The sequence below is a fragment of the Ovis canadensis genome, chromosome 12, assembly GCF_042477335.2.
Source record: "Ovis canadensis isolate MfBH-ARS-UI-01 breed Bighorn chromosome 12, ARS-UI_OviCan_v2, whole genome shotgun sequence".
Taxonomy (NCBI): Eukaryota; Metazoa; Chordata; class Mammalia; order Artiodactyla; family Bovidae; genus Ovis; species Ovis canadensis.
Window position 1 is genome coordinate 12,628,585 of NC_091256.1, and position 16,293 is coordinate 12,644,877.

A 16,293-nucleotide genomic window follows, 5' to 3' on the forward strand; every position below is an offset into this window, starting at 1 on the left:
ATTTATTTAGGAATGTGTGAGGAAAGGTAAACTTGTTCTATGTAAAGCAAGACATATCACAACTTTTCCATACAGATTTCAGAGTCAGCTTGTCAATTTCTATTAAAAAACTCTACTGGGATTTTGGTTGTGATTATTTCATGCTATAAATAATTGGGGAAGAACTGACCATTTTCTGTTGACAAACATGGTCAGTCAGTTCAGTCACTCAGTTGTGTCCGACTGTTTGCAACCCCATGGACTGCAGCACGCCAGGCTTCCCTGTCCATCACCAACACCCAGAGTTTACTCAATCTCATGTCCATTGAGTCAGTGATGCCATCCAATCATCTCATCTTCTGTCATCCCCCTTCTCCTGCATCAGGATCTTTTCCAGTGAGTCAGTTCTTCACATCAGGTGGCCAAAGTACTAGAGTTTCAGCTTCAGTGTTAGTCCTTTCAATGAATATTCAGGACTGATTTCCTTTAGGATTGACTGGTTGGATCTCCTTGCAGTCCAAGGGACTCTTAAGAGTCTTCTCCAACACCACAGTTCAAAAGCATCAGTTCTTCAGTGCTCAGCTTTATTTATGGTCCAACTCTCACATGCCATTACATAGCTACTGGAAAAACCATAGCTTTGACTAGATGAACCTTTGTTGGCAAAGTAATGTCTCTGATTTTTAATATACTGTTTAGGTTTATCATAGCTTTTCTTCCAAGGAGCAAGTGTCTTAATTTCATGTCTGCAGTCACCATCTGCAGTGATTTAGGAGCCCAAGAAACTTAAGTCTGTCAGTGTTTCCGTTGTTTCTCCATCTGTTTGCCATGAAGTGATAGGACCGGATGCCATAATCTTAGTTTTTTGCATGTTGAGTTTTAAGCCAGCTTTTTCACTCCCCTGACATTTGTCAAGAAGCTCTTTAGTTCCTCTCTGCTTTCTGCCGTAAGGGTAGTGTCATCTGCATATGTGACGTTATTGGTACTTCTCCCTGCAGTCTTTTTTTTTTTTTTTCATCCCTGCAGTCTTGATTCCAGCCTGTGCTTCATCCATCCTAGCATTTCCCATGATGTACTCTGCATGTAAGTTAAATAAACGGGGTGACAATATACAGCCTTGACATACTCCTTTCTCAATTTGGAACCAATCCATTGTTCCACGTCTGATTCTAACTGTTGCTTCTTGACCTGCATACAGATTCCTCAGGAGGGAGGTAAGGTGGTCAGGTATTCCCATCTCTTTAAGAATTGTCCACAGTTTGTTGCTATCCACACAGTCAAAGGGTTTAGTGTAGTCAGTGAAACAAAAGTAGGTATTTTTCTGGAACCCTCTTGTTTTTTCAATGATCCAGTGGATGGTAGCAATTTGACCTCTGGTTCCTCTGCCTTCTCTAAAACCAGCTTGAACATCTAGAAGTTCTCAGGTGACTACTATTGAAGCCTAGCTTCAAGAATTTTGAGCATTCGTTTGCTTGTGGGTGAGATAAGTGCAGTTGTGTGGTAGTTTGAACATTCTTTGTCATTGCCTTTTTTTGGGATTGGAAGGAAAACTGACTTTTCCAGTCCTGTGGCCACTGCTGAGTTTTCCTCGCTAGCATATTGAGTGCAGCACTTTCACAGCATCATCTTTTAGGATTTGAAGAGCTAAGCTGGAATTCCATCACCTCCCCTAGCTTTGTTTGTAGTGATGCTTTCTAAGGCCCACTTGACTTCACATTCCAGGATGTCTGGCTCTACGTGAGCGCTCACATCATCATGGTTATTTTGGTCGTGAAGATCTTTTATGTACAGTTCTTCTGTGTATCCTTGCCACCTCTTCTTAATATCTTCTGCTTCTGTTAGGTCCATACCATTTCTCTTCTTTATCGAGCCCATCTTTGCATGAAATGTTCCCTTGGTATCTCTAATTTTCTTGAATTATCTCTAGTCTTTCCCGCAGGCTGTAGTCACTTGCTGTGGGCTCAGTACTTGCTGCTCATGGGCTCTAGAGTACAGGCTCAGGAGCATGGACTTAAGTTGCTCCACAGATCCTGGATCAGGGATCAGACCTTCATCCCTGCATTGACAAGTGGATTCTTATCCACTGTGCCACCAAGAAAGTCTATTTCTAGATTTCTTATATCGTTTTTCTGACATTCTCCACATCTTCCGTATTTTTTGAGCATTGTTAATGCATATGTTGGATTTTGTCTTGTAGGTGTGCACTTAGGTCTTTCTCAGGGATAGTTTTTATTGACTTTATGTATTCCTTTCAATGGGCCATACTCTCTTATTTCTTTGCGTGCTTTGTGTTGTTGTTGAAAATTAGATATTTGAATCTAATAATGTTATCCCTGGAAATCAGATTCTCCCTCTCACCTGAAGTTTTTTGTTGTTACTATTTTATTGTTATGGGTTGTCTCTGTTCCAAGGATCAGCTGCAGGTTTAAATTTAAGGTCTTCTCATTTCGTTTTTGAGCCTGTACACTTTCTAATTTTTCCCATATATGTATTTGGTTTTAAATGTCCTAGTCTTTTGATGTCTGGCTGCCAAAATGGGAGAAAGAAAAAAATGAAAGGGAGGGAGAAAAGGGCACTGACACCTTAAATCCCTTATAAGGTCCCTTCAGCCATAGGAGAGGAGGGTTACAACAATGGGTGGAAGTGCAACAACAATGGACCTTCTAGCAGCTATCACCAGTTAGAATATGACTTCCCAATACTTGGAGGACAGAGTCCTTTTTACCCATCCTGGATGTGTGCAAACTGCATCGGGAACATATGCACAGCTGCCTGCCTTGGAGATGGGGGATTGTACTGTGCTAAGAGCTGAGACTGACCAAAAATAACCATAGTTTACCTTCCAAGCCTTCCTCCGGAAGTTGTAAACCTTCAGTCAATTTCAGAATTTTAAGACAGATATGTCAGAGGAATTCTGCCAGTTGTAGTCTTAAATGGGGAGAGAGTCCTAGTGTTTCCTGCTTTGCCATCCTCCCAGAATCCTCTCTTATTTTTTAAAGGCAGTATGATTGTTTGTCAAAGGCAGTAAAAAGGCAGTATTTTGTGAGTTTGTTCCTGAGCTGAAATTCTTGACATATCCCTTCCTGTTGTGAGATCTTTTTATGAGAACTTCAGTGTTTTTGAGTGTGTGTGGAGATAGAGAGGGTACATGCATAAATACAATGGGGAATTATATGATATGTAGCTCTTCATAAAGTTCTGAGACCTGTGCTGGCCAGTACAGTAGCTGTTGAGCACTTGAAATGTGGCTACTAAGTCCCTGGTGGCTCAGACTAAAGAATCTACCTGCAATGCTGGAGACCAAGGTTCAATCCCTGGGTGGGGAAGGTCGCCTAGAGAAGGGAGTGACTAGGACATTCAAAACCAAATACATATATGGGAAAAATCAGAAAGTGTGCAGGCTCAAAAACGAAATGAGAAGGCCTTAAATTTATTCTTCCCTGGAGAATTCCATCGACCTAAGAGCCTGAGGGGCTACAGTCCGTGGAGACACAAAGAGTTTAATTTAGAAAACTCTCATGGGTAAGTGAAACAACCTTGCTATGGAAATCCACTTTTTCAGCTAAACATTCAATGTAACTCAGTACATATCCAGTATTACTGATAAGAATAAATTCTGTTTTCTACATGCATATTGAATGTACACCCATCAGATTTTGATAATTACCCCCAAAATGAAGTAAAATATTTAATTAGTAAGTTTTTATATTTATTACATGTTAATGGTTTGGATATAATGGGTTAAATAAAGTGCATTATTATAATTAATTTCACTTTTTAATTTTTTCATTACTTAGGAAACTTAAATTACATATATGGCTTCTGTTGTATTTCTTTTAGACAGCACTAGCCTAGATTGTATGTAACATGAGTTTAAAACACCATTCCCATGGCTCTCCAGTGTTGTAAATACAGGAAAAGTGGTAGCTCTATAGAGTTGTTGACATTAGAGGGTTTGATGTTGGAAAAATAGGAAAGGAAGCCTGGAAAGCTAATGCAGACCCAGCTGGTTGGAAGAAGAACGTGGGCATTGGGAAGATTTATTGCCAACTATTACCCATTTAAAGTATGAACTGAGTACACGGTTGTCCCTACATTGCTATGTTTTCTGCTTTCAGTTTATAATCCAAGAAGGTAATTTATTTTTAAAAAATAAACATGAAAGTTGAAAAATAAGGCTAAAATTAATGAGACAAAATGATTAAACATTAAAATGAAGAGGACAGAATTAACAGATAACTTAAAAAGGAAAATATATACTGTTCTAAATCAAGATTTTAAACATTATATCCATGAACCCTCCCTTCCCCAATATTAGCTACAGAAGCTAGTGAACCTTGCTACAATTATAAGTAGGGGGGAACATTCATTTTTTTAGAGGAATGCGAGGAGGGAGTTACAGAGGAATTTATGTACTCTCACAATACTTTCATAATCATCACTGCAAAAAGAAAAAATACTAGGCTTCTTAATCAGGTTGGAATAAAAAGAACCACATTTGTCTTCTCACCAGAAACAACAAAAAATCTGGACAATTTACATGAAGCAGTAGATTTCAGACACGACATCAGGTGTTTCAGGATAGCGATCTATGAGGAAGGGAAAACCAAATGAGATGCGCCGTATAATTGGCCATAATCTCTGGAGACATTTCAGGTATAATGGGCAGGTATCCAGGTGAGACCAGGGGTCTCTTAAGTTGAGAAGATGGAGACAAGAATCTGGATAGGCCAATGTAAATAAGGGTTTTTAGGACACAGTGCTGAAGAAAAGAGAGCTGAAAATGTGCAGACTTTCCTGAAGGCCTGTAAGATAACCCAAGACAAGGGTATAAATACCAAAATGGAACAGAGTACACTTTCAACATATCTCACACAAAGCTGGGAATATATTATAATCCCACCAGCCACAGAGGAAGGCCTCATACTTCACAAGGCATCAGAGTACTTAAGACAACGTAGTATTAGTGGGACAAAATTAGCCCTGGATTAAGATTTCTCTGGTCTCACCTAATATAGATTAAAACATAAAAGTTATTAATAAATAGAAGTAATTAAAGTTAAACTTTTAAAGAAACAATTTCTAAGTAACTTATGTGGATCCCAGGACACATCTCAAGAATATTATAAAAATGGAAAAATATCTGGAATCAATAAAGTAAAATTCACAGTATCTGCTAATCAGTTGGAAATTATCCATCATGCAAAGGAAAAAGAAAATACAACCTATAGTGAGAAAATCAGTAGCAACACAGTTGGAAATAACACCTGATAGGATTTGATTTACAAAGACATTATGTTCTACATGTTCCAGGAAGTAGAGAAATGCTTGAACATTAAAAGATTAAAGAAACAAAAAGATTCAAATTAAACCTCTGCAAACTCCAATGTCTGAGATGAAAAACATACTCGATAGGATTAACAGCAGATTCAGTTCAGTCGCTCAGTCGTGTCGGACTCTTTGCGACGCCATGAATCACAGCACGCCAGGCCTCCCTGTCCATCACCATCTCCTGGAGTTCACTCAGACTCATGTCCATCGAGTCCATGATGCTATCCAGCCATCTCATCCTCGGTTGTCCGCTTCTCCTGCCCCCAATCCCTCCCAGCATCAAAGTCTTTTCCAATGAGTCAACTCTTCTCATGAGGTGGCCAAAGTACTGGAGTTTCAGCTTTAGCATCTTTCCTTCCAAAGAAGTCCCAAGGTTGATCTTCAGAATGGACTGGTTGGATCTCCTTGCAGTCCAAGGGACTCTCAAGAGCCTTCTCCAACACCACAGTTCAAAAGCATCAATTCTTCAGTGCTCAGCCTTCTTCACAGTCCAACTCTCACATCCATACACGACCACAGGACAAACCATAGCCTTGACTAGACGGACCTTAGTCGGCAAAGTAATGTCTCTGCTTTTGAATATACTATCTAGGTTGGTCATAACTTTCCTTCCAAGGAGTAAGCGTCTTTTAATTTCATGGCTGCAGTCACCATCTGCAGTGATTTTGGAGCCTCCCAAAATAAAGTCTGACACTGTTTCCACTGTTTCCCCATCTATTTCCCATGAAGTGATGGGACCGGATGCCATGATCTTCATTTTCTGAATGTTGAGCTTTAAGCCAACTTTTTCACTCTCCTCTTTCACTCTCATCAAGAGGCTAAAAAGCTCCTCTTCACTTTCGGCCATAAGGGTGGTGTCATCATCATATCTGAGGTTATTGATATTTTTCCCTGCAATCTTGATTCCAGCCTGTGTTTCTTCCAGTCCAGCGTTTCTCATGATGTACTCCACATAGAAGTTAAATAAGCAGGGTGACAATATACAGCCTTGACATACTCCTTTTCCTATTTGGAACCAGTCTGTTGTTCCATGTCCAGTTCTAACTGTTGCTTCCTGACCTGCATACAGATTTCTCAAGAGGCAGGTCAGGTGCTCTGGTATTCCCATCTCTTTCAAAATTTTCCACAGTTGATTGTGATCCACACAGTCAAAGGCTTTGGCATAGTCAATAAAGCAGAAATAGATGTTTTTCTGGAACTCTCTTGCTTTTTCCATAATCCAGTGGATGTTGGCAATTTGGTCTCTGGTTCCTCTGCCTTTTCTAAAACCAGCTTGAACATCAGGGATTTCACGGTTCATGTATTGCTGAATCCTGGCTTGGAGAATTTTGAGCATTACTTTACTAGCATGTGAGATGAGTGCAATTGTGTGGTAGTTTGAGCATTATTTGGTATTGCCTTTCTTTGGGATTGGAATGAAGACTGACCTTTTCCAGTCCTGTGGCCACTGCTGAGTTTTCCAAATTTGCTGGTATATTGAGTGCAGTACTTTCACAGCATCATCTTTCAGGATTTGAAACAGCTCAACTGGAATTGCATCACCTCCATTAGCTTTGTTCGTAGTGATGCTTTCTAAGGCCCACTTGACTTCACATTCCAGGATGTCTGGCTCTAGATTAGTGATCACACCATCATGATTATCTGGGTCGTGAAGATCTTTTTTGTACAGTTCTTCCATGTATTCTTGCCACCTCTTCTTAATATCTTCTGCTTCTGTTAGGTCCATACCATTTCTGTCTTTTATCGATCCCATCTTTGCATGAAATGTTCCCTTGGTATCTCTAATTTTCTTGAAGAGATCTCTAGTCTTTCCCATTCTATTTTCCTCTATTTCTTTGCATTGATTGCTGAAGAAGGCTTTCTTATCTCTTCTTGCTATTCTTTGGAACTCTGCATTCAGGTGCTTATATCTTTCCTTTTCTCCTTTGCTTTTCGCCTCTCCTCTTTTCACAGCTATTTGTAAGGGCTCCCCAGACAGCCATTTTGCTTTTTTGCATTTCTTTTCCATGGAGATGGTCTTGATCCCTATCTCCTGTACAATGTCATGAACCTCATTCCATAGTTCATCAGGCACTCTATCTATCAGATCTAGGTCCTTAAATCTATTTCTCACTTCCACTGTATAATCATAGGGATTTGATTTAGGTCATACCTGAATGGTCTAGCGGTTTTCCCTACTTTCTTCAATTTAAGTCTGAATTTGGCAATAAGGAGTTCATGATGTGAGCCACAGTCAGCTCCTGGTCTTGTTTTTGCTGACTGTATAAAGCTTCTCCATCTTTGGCTGCAAAGAATATAATCATTCTGATTTCGGTGTTGACCATCTGGTGATGTCCATGTGTAGTGTCTTCTCTTGTGTTGTTGGAAGAGGGTGTTTGCTATGACCAGTGCATTTTCTTGGCAAAACTCTATTAGTCTTTGCCCTGCTTCATTCCGCATTCCAAGGCCAAATTTTCCTGTTCCTCCAGGTGTTTCTTGACTTCCTACTTGTGCATTCCAGTCCCCTACAATGAAAAGGACATCTTTTTTGGGTGCTAGTTCTAAAAGGTCTTGTAGGTCTTCATAGAACCGTTCAGCTTCAGCTTCTTCAGTAGAGTAGACATTGCGGAATGAAAGATTCATAAGCTTGAAGACAAAACACAGAAACTATCCAAAGTGAGACGACACAGTAAGTTCCCGACATACAGACCTTCAAGCTGTGAGCTTTCAAAGATATGAACATGCATTCACATGTCCAGTCACATGAGTTAGGTCACTTGTCTAGTGTTCGCTGTCACGTGCTTGCATCCTCTGTGAGTGGTTTGCTTTTGTGTACTTTACTAAATAGAAAATAGAATAGTAACAGTATCTACTTCAAGCCTAGGATGCCCAGAAGCAAACATAAAAACAGCAGTGAAGTAGTTGGTCCAGCAATAGATTAGATGTTTTTGAGGCATGGGACCTACGTGTAGAGTGGTACACGAAGGTTGCCCTTCAGAATGAAATCCAGTGTGACTGTGTCATCTCTGACAAGAAGAAAAGACCTACTACCCAGACGTCACTGGGTTGTTTTTTCAAGAGGGTCCGTGTGAACTGGGATCTGTGCCATCAGCATCACGTGTGAGTGGCATTCCAGCTTGCCCTCCATTTCCTGTTACTGCTGATCCTTCAGCTCTACTGTCTCTCATCGTTCTCTCTCTTGTAGTCAGTAACTCTTGTCCACCCGATGCCAGCGCCTTGTATGCCAGCTGTTGTACTACTATTCTTTTTAAGGGACAGTATTATAAGATTAAAGGTTTTTTCCTTATTTTTTGTGTTTGTTGTGTATTATTTATGTGAAAACTGTTATGAACCTATCACAGTACAGGACTATATAGTTGACTGTGTTAGTTGGATACCTAGGCTAACTTTGTTGAACTTACAAACTGGACTTATGAACATGCTCTTGGAATGGAACTCATTTGTATGTGAGGGACTTCACTGAAAGATTGAAGAGCTCTACAGTGAGTTGTGGAATTGTAGGCAACATCAAATGATCTGATATATGTGTAACTGGAGTCCCCAAAGGACAGCAGAGTATAGGACCAAAAAAACATTTGAAGAAATACTTAATGGCAGAAGAAAATTTCAAATTTGATGACAACTATAAGCTCGTGGATCCAAGAATCTCACTGGACACCAAGTACAAGAAACATGCCAGAAACTGCGTGAAAGCAGATAATACTCAATTTCTTCAAACCAGAGATTAAGAAAATACTAAAGGTAGGGCAAAAAAACCCAAAGCATATAGAGAAACAAAGATGACAGCATAGTTTTCATCAGACACAATGCAAATGTGAAAACAGTGGAGCAATATCTCAAAGTATTAAAAGGAAAACAAACAAACAAACTTGAGGTCTATGCCCAGCAAAAATATCTTTCAAAAACTGTGCTAAAATTGACCAATTCAGACTTACAAAAGTTCAAATAACTCATCACCAGCAGACTCATATTAAAAGAAGTGTTCAAGGAAGTCCTTCAAAAATAAGAGACAAGATACCAGATGGAAATTTGGATCTACATAAAGGAATGAAGAGTAAAAGTTTTCTTTAAAAGATAGATACAGTTGACTCTTTAACAACACAAGTTTAAAGTAATACAGAGATCTACCTATACATGGATTTTTTTTTCAATATGTACATAATACTCTACTACATAATCAACAATTGATTGACTCCCTGGATGTAGAACCACAGATATGGAGAGCCAGCTATAAAATTATATGTAGATTTTTGACTCTGCAGGGGGCACAATACCCCAACCTCCACCTTGTTCAAGAATCAACTGCATTGCTTAAATGAAAAGTAATAAAATTAACCATGGCCCTACAGAAGTAGAAGTGTACAACAGACTTCCGGTTCAAGATGGCACAGTGGAAGAATGTGTGCTCATCTCCTCTTGCAAGAGCACCAGAATCGCAGCTAGCTGTTGAACAGCCATCAACAGGAGGATGCTGAAACCCATCAAAAAGATACCCCATGTCCAAAGACAAAGAAGAAGCCGCAGGATATGGCAGGAGGAGTGCAGTCACAATCAAATCAAATCCCATACCCACCACGAACTAGAAAACAATAATACCAAAGACGTTCTCCCACTGTTGTGAAGGTTCTGAACCCCATGTCAGGTTCCCCAGCTTGGGGAACCCCAGGGAATCTGACCTTGAAGTCCAGGAGGATTGGATTATAGGATTTCCACAGGATTAGGGGAAACAGAAACCCTAGTCTTGGAGAGCACAAACAAAGCTTTGCTTGAACCAAGACCCAAAGGAGAGGAGCAGTGACCCTGCAGGAGACTGAACTGAAACTACCTGCTACCATTGAAGGGTCTCTTGTGGAGGCATGGGTCACCAGGGGCTCCCCACAGGGTGGGGGCACTGGCAGCAGCAGGCCTGGAAGGTCCCCTTGGAGGCCCTCTTGGAGGTCACCATTAACCCTACCATAGAGCACATAGAGCCCAGGGCTGGGGTGCCTCAGATCAAACAACTACCAGTGAGGGAGTGCAGCCCCGCCCATCAGCAGATAATTGGATTAAAGTTTTACTGACTAAGGCCCTGCCCACCAGAGAAAGACCTAGTCTTTTCCCACCACCAGTCCCTCCCATCAGGAAGCTTACACAAGCCTCTTAGCCTCCTCCATCAGAGGGCAGACAGAAAAAGCAAGAAAAACCACAGTCCCACAGCACCTAGAACAAAAACCACATTACATTGAGATGAAAAAGCAGAAAGTTATGTCCCAAATGAAGGGAGGACAATAAGACCCCAGAAAAACAACTAAATGAGGAGGAGACAGGCAACTTTCCAGAAAAAGAATTCAGAATAATGGTAGTGAAGATGATACAGGCTGTCAGGAAAACAGCGCAGAAAATGCAAGAAATGTTTACCAAAGACCTACAAGAACTAAAGGATAAACAAACAGGTGAATAACAGAAGGAATCAAAGGCAGAATAACTGAGACGGAAGAATGGATAAATGGCCTAAAAGACAGAACGGTGGAAATCACTGCCACAGACCAGAAGATAGGGGGAAAAATGAAACAAAAGGAAGACAGCCTGAGAGACCTCTGGGACAACATTAAATGTACCAGCATTCACATTATAGGTATACTTTATTCTCCCAGAAGGAGAAGAAAGAAAGGACCTGAGAAAATATTGGAAGAGATAGAAGCTGAAAATTTCCCTAACACAGGAAAGGAAATAGTCAACCAAGTCTAGGAAGCACAGAGAGTCCCAGGGAGGATAAACCTGAGGAGGAACATACAGGGACATAGTATTCAAACTGACAAAAATTAAAGATAAAATATTAAAAATAACAAGGGAAAAACAGCAAATAACATTTGTTGACAATGTTTGTCTATATTTGTCAATAACAATGTTGACAAATAACATTCATCTCAAGACTCTCATTGAGATGTGATGGATAAATCAAAAGCTTTCCAGGCAAGCAAAAGTTAAGAGAATTCAGAACCACCAAACTAGCTTTATAACAAATGCTAATAGAACACAGGAAACACAAGAGAAGGAAAAGACGTACAAAAATTAAACCCAAAACAATTATGAAAATAGGAACAGGCTCATACATATCAATAATTACCTAAAAAGTGAACGGATTAAATGCACCAGCCAAAAGACAGACCGGCTGGGCAGTTGCCATGTGCATGCATGCAGCCCCACTCACCACCTCAGCTGGCTTGACCACCCACCAATTGCATGTAATTATTTTATATGGTTAGGTTAATCATGTTCCCGTTGTGGCTTGCAATTGCAATTATCTTTTATTTTTTGTCTGGCTATTGATTGTGAAAACTGATAAACATCTTTCCTGTTGTGATTATGTAACTATTACTATTATTATTAGGTAACTTAATACCACTGTATCATGACTAGTCAATAGAAAAATAATAGAATTCTATATCACCAAAACTATCATTTAATAGAAAACCTGTAATCACTTTTTAAAATCCAGATGTACATCAGAATTATCTTGGAATTTTTCTGAAAAATACAGATGCCCAGGTATTGCCTTTTTTTCTCCAAAGCTCCAGATATGTTTCTAATAAGCAGCCATGTTTAGAAACAACTGGACTATATGATGATCTTTTTACTTTTATCCAGTTTGTTTCACTTTTTCTATTTCATATTCAGTGCTCCCATCTCAAGTGGTTTATGTTTTCCAATTTCTCACCTCTTCTTTTTTTCTTAATGTTCTTTCTCAAGGCTTTATCAAGCATAGTAGAAAAGCTTTTGTATACATATATATAAATAGTATGTATAGTATATATATTTTAGAAAACTTACACATTTTTGCCTAACTAAAAAAATTATGACATTTTAATTACACTTGTTTGACTTAGTATGAATAGAATGCTAGATTTCTAATTTAAAAATATACATTTGCAACAAGCAACAAAGTTTTACTGTATAGCACAGTGAACTATCAGTTTCAGTTCAGTTCAGTTCAGTCACTCAGTTGTATCTGACTCTTTGTGACCCCATGGACTACAGCACTCCAGGCTTCCCCGTCCGTCACCAACTCCCGGAGTTTATTCAAACTCACGATCATTGAGTCGGTGATGTCATCCAACCATCTCATCCTCTGTTGTCCCCTTCTCCTGCCTTCAATCTTTCCCAGCATCAGGGTCTTTTCAAATGAGTCAGTTCTTCGCATCAAGGGGCCAAAGTATTGGAGCTTCAGCTTCAGCATCAGTCCTTCCACTGAATATCCAGGACTGATTTCCTTTAGGATGGACTGGTTGGATCTCCTTGCAGTCCAAGGGAGTCTCAAGAGTCTTCTCCAACACCACACTGTAGTCAATAACTTGTAATAACCTATAATGGAAAATAATCTGAAAAGTAATATATATGTGTATATGTATAACTGAATCACCTTCCTGTGTACCTGAAACATTGTAAGTCAATTCTATTTCAATAAAATATACAAATTAAGGGAAAAAAAAGTATATGACATTAGGACAAAGACCAGGAAGAAGGAAAGGGAATTTTCAGGGTGTAAGAGTCTTACCCTGTATATAGGGAATTTTCAGGGTGTAAGAGTCTTACCCTGTATATAAAGTGATATATTAGTGGAATGTAGTACATAATAATTTAAAGATTGGTGTATAAGATAAATCCTGAAGCATTCGCAAAAATTGTAAGACTGATAAGCTAATAGAAGACATGTAACAGAATCATTAAAAATGCCCAATCTGGGGACTTCCCTGGTGGTTCAGTGGTTAAGACTCCACTTTCTAATGCAGGGGATGCAGGTTTGATCCCTGGTTGGGGGACTAATATCCCACATGTTGGGAGGCAACTAAACTCAGCACCACAAGGAAGAGCCCATGGCCACAATGAGAGACCCTGCATGCTGCAGCTAAGACCCGACACAACCAAAAAAAAATCCAACCTAAAGAAGGGATAAAAGGAACAAGGAGAACTGAGACAGACTGAAGACAAGTAGCAAAATGAAAACATCTATTACCAGTCAATAATTGTACTTCATCAAAATTGTCTAAACACCCCAGTTAACATCAAGGCGGATTAAAAAAGTAAGACACAATTACATGCTGATTATCAGTGGTTTCACTTTAATAAGTGGTTCAAATAAGTTAAATGTGTTAATAAAATAGTGGGGAAAATGCCCTTCTACCTCTAATACAATATAAAGAAAGTTGGAAAGCCTGTGTAAAGAGCAAACAAAGTAGAGTTCAGAACAAAGCTTATTACCGCTGAAAAGTCAATCTTGTTATAAAGGTCAGAGGGTCAACTCTGTGGAGCTGACAATTCTACCTGTTTATGTTCCTACATATTTACGGCACAGCTTCAAAATACATGCCAAAGCTGACAAAATGGTGATGGGAAGCAGTATTCATAATGTAGTCAGATTTCAACACTTCTCAATGACAAAACACACAGAAAACACACGAAACTAATATTTTATATGTCACTTATATCTCAATAAAAACAGAAAATAAGGGTATATAAAATTTGAACCATACTATCAACCACTTTAATGTAATTGACATTTACATAGTACTCAGTAGCAGCAGAAAACAGTTTTTCCAAGTGCACAAAGGACTTTTTATCAAGCTTGCTCATATTCTGGGCAATAAGTATCAGTATATTTAAAAGGATTAAAATCATGCAAAGTATTTTTGTCAATAAAATTAAATTAACATTTGACAGCAGAACAGTATCTGAGAAATCTCCAAATATTTGGGAACTAAACACACTACATCCCCCAAGAAACAACAAAGAAACAAAAAGGGAAATTAGGATTTTGAACTGAATGAAAAGTGAAAATACATCATACGAGAATTTTGAAAGATAAAACCAAGGCAGAACTCAAACAAAAATTTATAGTATAAATGCCTGTACTTGAAAAAGAAAGCTCTCAAATCAATAATCTAAACTTCCACCTTAAACTAGAAAATTAGTGTGTGTGCATGTTCAGTCATGTCTGACTCTTTGCGACCCCCTGCCAGTAGCTGGCTCTGTCCGTGGGATTTCCCAGGCCAGAATGCTGGAGGGGGTTGCCATTTCCTTCTCCAGGGCGTCTTCCCAAACCAGGGATCAAACCTGTGTCTTCCAAATGTCCTACACTGGCAGGCAGATTCTTTACCACTGAGCCACCTGGGCTAGAAAATAAGAATAAGGAAAAATACTCAAAGTGAGGAGAAGAAAGGAAATGATACAGATAAGACTAGGAATCAGTGACATTGCTGAACCTCTAGCTAGACTGATCAGGAAAAAAGGTGACACATTTTACCAATATACCAGTAGCATTTGGGTTTTTTCTTTTTGTTTCGATTACCTGGTTTTTAGGATCTTAGTTCCCTGACTAAGGATTGAACCTGTAGCTTGGCAGTAAAAGCACGGATTCCTAACCACTGTACCAGCAAGGAATTCCCCCAAAAGCAGAACTCTCTAATCCAATCTCTAATCCTTCCAAAGGATGGCTTTACTAGTGAATTACACAACACGTTTAAGGAAGGAAAAAAAAAAACAATTCCTTACAAAGTCTCCCAGAAAATCGAAGGGAATAGAATGCTGCCTCACTCCAGGAAGCCAATTAGTATAATTTTTCACACTAACACACTTTAAAATAAAAAATGTTATCTCCTCAACACTTGCACTGATAAAAAACACTGATAAAATACAGCATCCATTTCTGACAATTATTCAGTTGTTACATCCCGTCTGACTTTGCAACCCCATGGACCGCAGCATGCCAGGCCCCTGTGTTCTCACTATCTCCCAGAGTTTTCGCAAATTCATGTCCATTGAGTTGGTGATACTGTATAACCATCTCATCCTCTCCTGCCTGCTTCTCCTTTTGTGTTCAATCTTTCCCAGCATCAGGGTCTTTTCTAATGAGCTGGCTCTTTGAATCAGATGACCAAAGTATTGGAGCTTCAGCTTCAGCATCAGCTTCAGCTTCCAATGAATATTCAGAGTTGATTTCCTTTAGGATTGACTGGCTTGATTTCCTTGCACTCCAAGGGACTGTCAAGAGTCTTCTCCAACAGCACAGTTCAAAAGCATCAATTCTTTAGCGCTTAGCTAGGCTTAAGCCTACCTTGAAGTATTTTGAGCATTACCTTCAGTTCAGTTCAGTCGCTCAGTCGTGTCCGACTCTTTGCAACACCGTGAACTGCAGCACACCAGGCCTCCCTGTCCATCACCAACTCCCGGAGTTCACTCAAACTCATCTCCATCTCCATCCAGCCATCTCATCCTCTGTCGTCCCCTTCTCCTCCTGCCCCCAATCCCTCCCAGCATCAAAGTCTTTTCCAATGAGTCAACTCTTCGCATGAGGTGGCCAAAGTATTGGAGTTTCAGCTTCAGCATCAGTCCTTCCAAAGAACACCCAGGACTGATCTCCTTTAGGATGGACTGGCTGGATCTCCTTGCAGTTCAAGGGACTCTCAAGAGTCTTCTCCAACGTCACAGTTCAAAAGCATCAATTCTTTGGTGCTCAGCTTTCTTCACAGTCCAACTCTCACACCCATACATGACTACTGGAAAAACCATAGCCTTGACTAGACAGACCTTTGTTGGCAAAGTAATGTCTCTGCTTTTGAATATACTATCTAGGTTGGTCATAACTTTCCTTCCAAGGAGTAAGCTGCAGTGATTTAATTTCATGGCTGCAGTCACCATCTGCAGTGATTTTGGAGCCCAGAAAAATAAAGTCTGACATTGTTTCCACTGTTTCCCCATCTATTTCCCACGAAGTGATGGCACCAGATGCCATGATCTTCATTTTATGAATGTTGAGCTTTAAGCCAACTTTTTCACTCTCCTCTTTCACTTTCATCAAGAGGCTTTTTAGCTCCTCTTTACTTTCTGCCATAAGGGTGGTGTCACCTGCATATCTGAGGTTATTGATATTTCTCCCTGCAATCTTGATTCCAGCTTGTGCTTCTTCCAGCCCAGCATTTCTCATGATGTACTCTGCATAGAAGTTAA